General features: G+C 38.3%; 1 pseudogene; it reads right to left on the bottom strand.

The window, feature by feature from the left end:
- Positions 1–1,833: 1,833 nt before the first annotated feature.
- On the bottom strand, positions 1,834–6,439 carry LOC113262004 (dipeptidyl peptidase 1-like; annotated as a pseudogene).
- Between the last annotated feature and the right edge of the window lie 1,268 nt (positions 6,440–7,707).

Raw genomic sequence — 7,707 nt, 5'->3', positions numbered from 1 at the left:
AGCAAACAAACAAACAAACAAAAAACCCTACTGTATATTAGAGTAGTAAGATCTAAACACAGTTTAGATTCCAAGAAAGTGTTTCCTAAAGTATTTCCTAAAATCCATAAAGTGTAAAGAAAGATAGGTTCTTGAAGGAGAAAACCACTTTGAATGAACAGACTCATTCTATTGGAAGGCAGTGACCAGGCAGGAATGAGCGGAGATTCTAAACAGAACTTGACTAGAGCAAACATTTTGCTGCACTCAATCTACCCTATATCACTTCAGTATACAACTTCAGAGATTCAAAATACAATTCTCCAACAGAGACTTAATAGGAGCTGAAACACTAAGATTGAGCCCTTAGGCTTATACATTTATGTCACTGTCACGATAAGCCCCTCACATAGATACAATAACATTAAACATTCATTAAAATCTTTCTATCAACTGCCCACTTCTTCAAAGGGGATTTCATTTTTATCCTGAACAGATGGCAAGCCTATCACAGAGTGTTCTTTATGACTGGAGCAAAAACACTGATTAAATCATTCTGAAACCAATTAAAAACCCAACATTTACTTTAGTAAAACATACCTACAATAAGAGTGAACATGAGCAAACCTAGTCAATGTATTGCCTCTAGCCCCATCTCCTGAGAAAAATCTGACTGAAGACAATGGATTATAGAAGAAATAATCTACCCTCAAGTGAGGTGTCCTGTTTCTACCTGGACTCTCAATTAAAAGGGCCCTTGAGGGCACCTGGGTAGCGCAGTCAGGTAAGCCTCCAACTTTTGGTTTCAGCTTAGGCCATGATCTCAGGGTCCTGAGTTCAAGCCCCAGGTCAGGCTCCCACTCAGCAGGGAGTCTGCTTGAGATTTTCTCCCTATGCCCTTCCCCGTCCCCCTGGCAACACATGCGCTCTCTCTCTCTCAATTTTATTTATTTATTTATTTATTTATTTTAAAGATTTTATTTATTCATTCGACAGAGAGAGAGACAGCCAGCGAGAGAGGGAACACAAGCAGGGGGAGTGGGAGAGGAAGAAGCAGGCTCATAGCAGAGGAGTCTGATGTGGGGCTCGATCCCAGAACGCCGGGATCACGCCCTGAGCCGAAGGCAGACGCTTAACCGCTGTGCCACCCAGGCACCCCTCAATTTTTTTTAAAGGGAACTTGGCCAGAGATACTAGAATTATTTTATCAAATATGTTTTGGGGTCCCCCATTGATGTGGCCATCAAATACACACACACACACGCACACAGACCCCATGCCAAAAATTAAAATCCTTAATTTTGAAATCTTTTTGAAATCTTGATTCCCATTACAGAAAAAATATAGAGAGCAGATCTTGCTGTAGCACAAATCTAGGCTCTTACCTTATAGCTACTTACAGCCAAAATACTGAAAACTTCAAAGTATCAGGCACTGTCATGACCACCTTACATTATTTCATTTAGTCTTTGTAACAAATTATTTAAATGGTACTAATTATTTTTTATTAAAAACTTTTTAAAAATTTAATAATCATTGCCATATTTTCTTGTGATTTTTACAACATAAAAATAAGTCTGTGTTCTCACACAGACTTTTAAAAATACAGCATGCTTGGATTACAAATGACTAACAAAATCCTGCGTTTTGTTACTGCATAATTATAAAGTAGGCCAGTGGTCGATAGGAAGGTATATTCAAATCAAAGGCAGTTTTAATTTTAAAGGCAAAAATCTTCATAGGAATCTATGTGTAATATTTTGAAATTGCTGCTGTAACAGTCTCCAGCCTGTGAATAAATCAGTCCCCTTTCATGACTGATAGTGGTCAGTATGAAATGCTGGGACATATACCCTACAATTTAGGAGTTGGTGTGGCTGTCATTGCTATGCATTCAATTGCATACTCACCGTTTCCTCTGTGGATCCAGAGGTAACCATCCTCACTCCAACTAGTGCCCCGGCTGTGTCTACCAACCCAGTAATCCAAAACAGAGGCTGAGTCAGTGCCAGAGCCCACCAGCCAAACACCATGATTAATCAGCTCAAAGGCGTTGAAAGGGTCTCTCAGACCAGGGTGGCAGTAGATCCCCTTGTGGTAGTGGAGGAAGTAGTACAGATTTCAAAAGCAACTGCCACGGGCCCATGATGAACCAGCTCAAGTTTCCTCAAGGCTTCACTGCAGCCCCCAGAGAAGCCTCCCACATACTGGTACGCGGAGGAGGAGTAACAGAAGCAGTCCTCCTTCGGTTTGCATGGAGATTCGGTGTGTATGTAGGGAAAGCATGCCTCTTCCACCAGCCCAAAATCTTGGGCATACTTTCCTGCAGTGAAGTACGGGAAGTCACCGTCACAGCCTTGAGCATACTGGCTGCAAGAGACAACGTCCTAAGACTCATCACTGGGGTCTGACTATTATTGGTTAGTGTACAGATTCTTGCTTCCAGCATTTCCCTAGAAGCAAATGCATAGCAGCTTCCACAAAATGCTTGGTTTCAAACAGAAGTAACAAAATTGGTATCCCAAACATTTCTCCAGTCCCTAGATGCTGGCAAATGTAAAATCTTTTCGTGTATGTCAGCAGTCAGTGCTACAGGTTTGGGCCTTAGGATTCTCTGGCTGTGGCCACCACCTCTCCTAATCATCTCCAACAGGGTAAGAATCTCATATTCCACGTATGTGGTTGCAGCCCAAGACTTCTGATGGCATTGATCGCATTCACAAAGTCATGGTTGTATTTGTAGAGCCTATAGAATAGTTTTCCTGGAGACTCTCAAAGTGTGGTATTCATGTTCACATTCTGAGAGGTAGTTCCCACTACCTTAGTTCTAGTGAAATGAGCTCAGTCCCTGCCCAGCACACCATGCACCCACCCAGCCAAGGTTTCGTGGCAGTAACTGGTTACCTTGCTGTCTGTCCTCTTTACACTTAAAAAAGGCAAACCACTTATAGTCATTCATCACAATCTCAAAGCCTTGACTGTAGATGATGGTGAAATGGTCAGTATTGCCAAAATTATCATATGCTGTATCTAACTTCTCAAGGTGCACCACTACATTTTTTTCTGGTGGTCCCATAACCGAGCAGTTGACACCGTGTTGGGAACCAAGGGGACTCACCTGGAAGACCCAGGTACCCAGCAGCTCAGGGTAGGTGCATTTGGCAAGTGTGGCAGCGTGTGGTGCTGACAAAGGAGAGGAGCAGCAGGAGGGCAGTAAGCAGCCAGCAGGGCCATCGACCCACCACTGCTACAGCCCCAGAGGGGAGGAGAAGGAGAGGGCAGTCGCCAAAGAGCAGTGTGGAGAGAGCCTAAATAATACTAATTATCATACCATGTTAAGATCTAGAAATGACATTTTCATGAGCTTAAGCAACTAGCCCAAGATCACATAGTTAGGATGTGGAAGAGCCAGGCTTTGTACTCACAACTTTCGATTTCAGAAACATGCTTGAAAGTACTAGACTCTATTTCCTCTCAAAGAGAATAAGTTTTTCTAAGCCCTTTTAGAGAAAGAAAATTAAAAACAGGAAGCTCTTTCAATCTCAGTATTGCTAAAACAAATTATTTTCATGCAATGCATACAAACAACTGAAATGCTAGCCACAAATCATTCTCATTTCTTCATTAAAGCATAATGAGAAAGTCTTTCTAGTTCAAATTACTATATACACTTAAAAAAAATAAAATGACTTTATAAATATTCTATAATTCAAATTAGTTTTAAAAAGATGGGTTTTAAATATTTATATTTTAGGGTTTTTTGTACATACTACAAAATATAAATTTGAAATAGTACAAATGTTATATTAAAATGTAAATGAGAATCTAATATATCTGAAATTCATCACTAGAAGAGAGTATATTACTGATACATGACATGACCTAACTATACATGATTCTAGGTGCCTGACAAAGCATTTACAGGTATGGCCCCTACTGGGATGCAGGACTTTCAGTGTTAAAACTGGAAAGCCCAGGCAAACTGGCATAAGCTGGTCCCCCTAATTCTGGAAATTTGTCGGGTAGCAAGGAAAGCCACAGTCCAAGACAGGTACAAATGTCTGGAAAAATATCCTCATGATGTGATTTAATGTTGGGAAAATGCGTATCAGATTGTATACTTTCTTGTGAAATTAGGCAATTGCATGTTTTTCTGCTTAATCAGGTCCCAAATTTTTCCTAGAGATGGAGAATAACTAAAAAACATCCATCTAGTTCAGGACCTTTGTCCTAGAGTGGTATCAGAAAAAAAAAAAAAAAAAGTTTGAATAGTCAAATATGACAAAATTCCTGTGCTCAGCTTTGCTTGATCTGGGAGATTAAGCATCACCCGGAGTTATCATCTTTATACGCTTCTGTAACTGGCACATTCAATATTTACTACTTTAGCACATATTTAATGAATATTCTGATTAGGGGGTTGATAACTACAAATTCATGAAATTTACGATATTTTGCTGAAATTGTCTCACTATGGTGCATCTGAGGAAATGTCCTACCGTGCATAGCGAAAAAAGCTATGTTCATATTTTATAACTGATATTTACTGGATGGTAGCAAAGACATTTCAATTAAGGTTGAATTTAAGAGATTTAACTATTTCATGGCTATGGCAAGTGAAACTAAGTTTGGACCCAGACGTCTAATGAATTTGTCCCAGTGACAACAAGCTAAACTGGGCTAATTAAAATGTCTTATCAGATAAAGGGTTAGTATCCAAAATCTATAAAGAACTTATCAAACTCAACACTCAAAGAACAAATAATCCAATCAAGAAATGAGCAGAAAACATGAACAGACATTTCTCCAAAGAAGACATACAAGCAGCTGACATGTGAAAAAAATGCTCAACATCACTGGGCATTAGGGAAATACAAATCAAAACCACAATGAGACACCACCTCACACCAGTCAGAATGGCTAAAATTAACAAGTCAGGAAAAGACAGATATTGGTGAGGATGCAGAGAAAGAGGAACCCTCCTACATTCTTAGTGGGAATGCAAACTGGTGCAGCCACCCTGGAAAACAGTATGGAGGCCCCTCAAAAAGTTGAAAATGCAGCTACCCTGTGACCCAGGAATTGCACTACTGTGTATTTACCCCAAAGATACAAATGTATTGCTCTGAAGGTGCACCTGTGCCCCAATGTTTATAGCAGCAATGTCCACAGTAGCCAAACTATGGAAAGAGCCCAGATGTTCATTGACAGATGAATGGATAAAGAAGACGTGGTATTTATACACACACACACACACACACACAAGGGAATACTACTCAGCCATCAATAAATGAAATCTTGCCATTTGCAATGATGTGTATAGAACTAGAGACTATTGTGCTAAGCAAAGTAAGTTAATCAGAGAAAGACAATTATATGATTTCACTCATCTGTCGAATTTAAGAAACAAAACAGAAGATCATAGGGAAAGAGAAAACAATAAAACAAAATGAAATCAGAGAGGGAGATAAAACATAAGAGCCTCTTAATCTTAGGAAACAAACTGAGGGTTGCTGGAGAGGAAGGGGGTGGGGGGATGGGGTAACTGGGTGATGGACATTAAGGAGGGTACATGATGCAATTAACACTGGGTATTATATAAGATTGATGAATCACTGACTTCTACCTCTGAAACTAATAATATATTATATATTAATTAATTGAACTTAAATTTTAAAAATTTGAATAAATAAATGTAAAAAGTAAAATAAAAATAAACTGGGCAAATTAATTCATTTAATTTAAATATGATTGGGTCATTATCACGTTCATCACAACTAAAAGAAAAATAATTAAAAATGCAAAAGGAAGTTGCATTTTAAAGTATGTCGAGGGTCTTAGCAAAATAATATTAAATAAGAGACATCAGGCTCCAAATAATACATACATAATATCTTTCTAGAAAGTTAGAAACAGCTTTTAAAAAAGAAGTGCTTTTTAAGAGATACATATAAATGCAATAAAACCATATAAAAAAGGAAATAAAGAAATGTTTACCACAGAAATCAATTGGGAAGAAGTAGGGGTACTAGGTGGTTGGGGAAGACCATCTGTTTAGTTTGGGTTTGCTGTTCATAGTGCATATTACATTATTTTACATAAACATAAATAAATACATGAATGAATGAAAGGAAGCCATGCCTAGAAAATGAAGAAAGTGTTTCATAATGATGATTACAATTTTCCCAATTCTGACCACTTAAAGTTTCTTAATATATAATCTTACCATCCTATTTAAATCCTCACTATTGGAGTCAGAGAGACTGGGTAGAAGATCCGGATTCATTTTCCTGTCTCCAGTGTCTCCTTCTCCATTTCAACCTACATATTCCTGATACCTTCTCTCAGAACTTCAAAAGCTTCATATTGTCCAAAGAATAAAGACCAGGTCAAGAACCCACATGATGCAGATGGGATCCGCCTCCTTTCTCTTCTCGTTGCTTCCTTCACTGAACCCCATACCTGCTCATGCCAGTCCTCCCTCCTCTCTTTCCCTCTCATTCAGCATCTTCCCATCTCTAACCAAGTCCTACTTACCTCATAAGGCCTAGCTAAAGGCCACCATGTCCACAAATTACCTGGTCTGAGATCTGTTTCCACTCTGTGCCCCAGAGCACAGCATATGTATCTTTATAATTGAATTTATCCATAGCATTCGAGTTTGTTTTGCTTAACTTAGGAAGCTTTAGTGACTATTTACTTCTATGAGAAGTAAAACACATTTAGAAGAAAAAAATCTGACCAAACCATATGCAATGCCCTCAAAGAGGTTTTAGTGTAGAATTATTTACATTTCTATCTCACGTGTTCTACTTGGCAATAAAAAAGGCAGTATCAATAGATTTCACCTTTGTATGTATCCTAGCACTTACCACACAGAAGGTAATTAATTAATATTACTTTCAAATCTACCCATGGATTTTTTTTCACTTCAGAGACCACCAGTGTAATCAAGAACTGCCATGTCATTCCACATTTTGTATCTTTCCTACGATTATGTCTGAATAAAAACTGAAATTCCTGAGTCACTTCTATCTTCTCACTAAAACATCTATGAAGAAAAAACTCACACCAACCAAAAACTAACATCCTACTTGCAAAATCTGGAAATGATTTCTCCTAGACTTAAGGTGCTGCAATAAGCATCGCCATCCTAGGCTGAAACTAGTAAAAAAAAAAATTTAAAGAAAAGTAATTGGAAATTAAAGATAATGGGAAAAAAAATCACCATCTTAGGCAATGTCCTCTGCTTTGGAGAAGATGTCCTGAGACTGCTTGTCTTCACTGGGACCTGTCTTCTCATGTGGCCAGAGACAGCTCTGCCAGCCCTGCACTGACCAGGAGTTCAAAACAGCAAAGGCCTTTGCACCTGTGAATACTGGCCTTCATCCTTTGTTTAAAAAAATGGTGGTTTGCACCAGGTAAAAATACTTCTGTCCTCCAGCTCCATTGCAACTGTTGGTGACCATGTGACACAGTGACAGTTCCAAGCAATGAAACAGAAACAGAAATGTACTGAGTGGAGCTTTCACAAATATATTTTTCAAGTTAAAAAGAACTGGACACCTACCTTTTTCTCTTTGTTCTTTTCCTCTTCAAGATACCCATTATAAATACATATGTATGTGTGTGTATATGTATACATACCTATTGAATATAATATATGTTATATACCTATTACATATTTTAAAATATTGATATATATTTAGTATATAATAGGTATGTATG

Source organism: Ursus arctos, unplaced genomic scaffold (assembly GCF_023065955.2).
Source record: "Ursus arctos isolate Adak ecotype North America unplaced genomic scaffold, UrsArc2.0 scaffold_107, whole genome shotgun sequence".
Taxonomy (NCBI): Eukaryota; Metazoa; Chordata; class Mammalia; order Carnivora; family Ursidae; genus Ursus; species Ursus arctos.
Note: the sequence above shows the minus strand (reverse complement) of the source record. Positions and strands in the feature narration are given on the sequence as shown.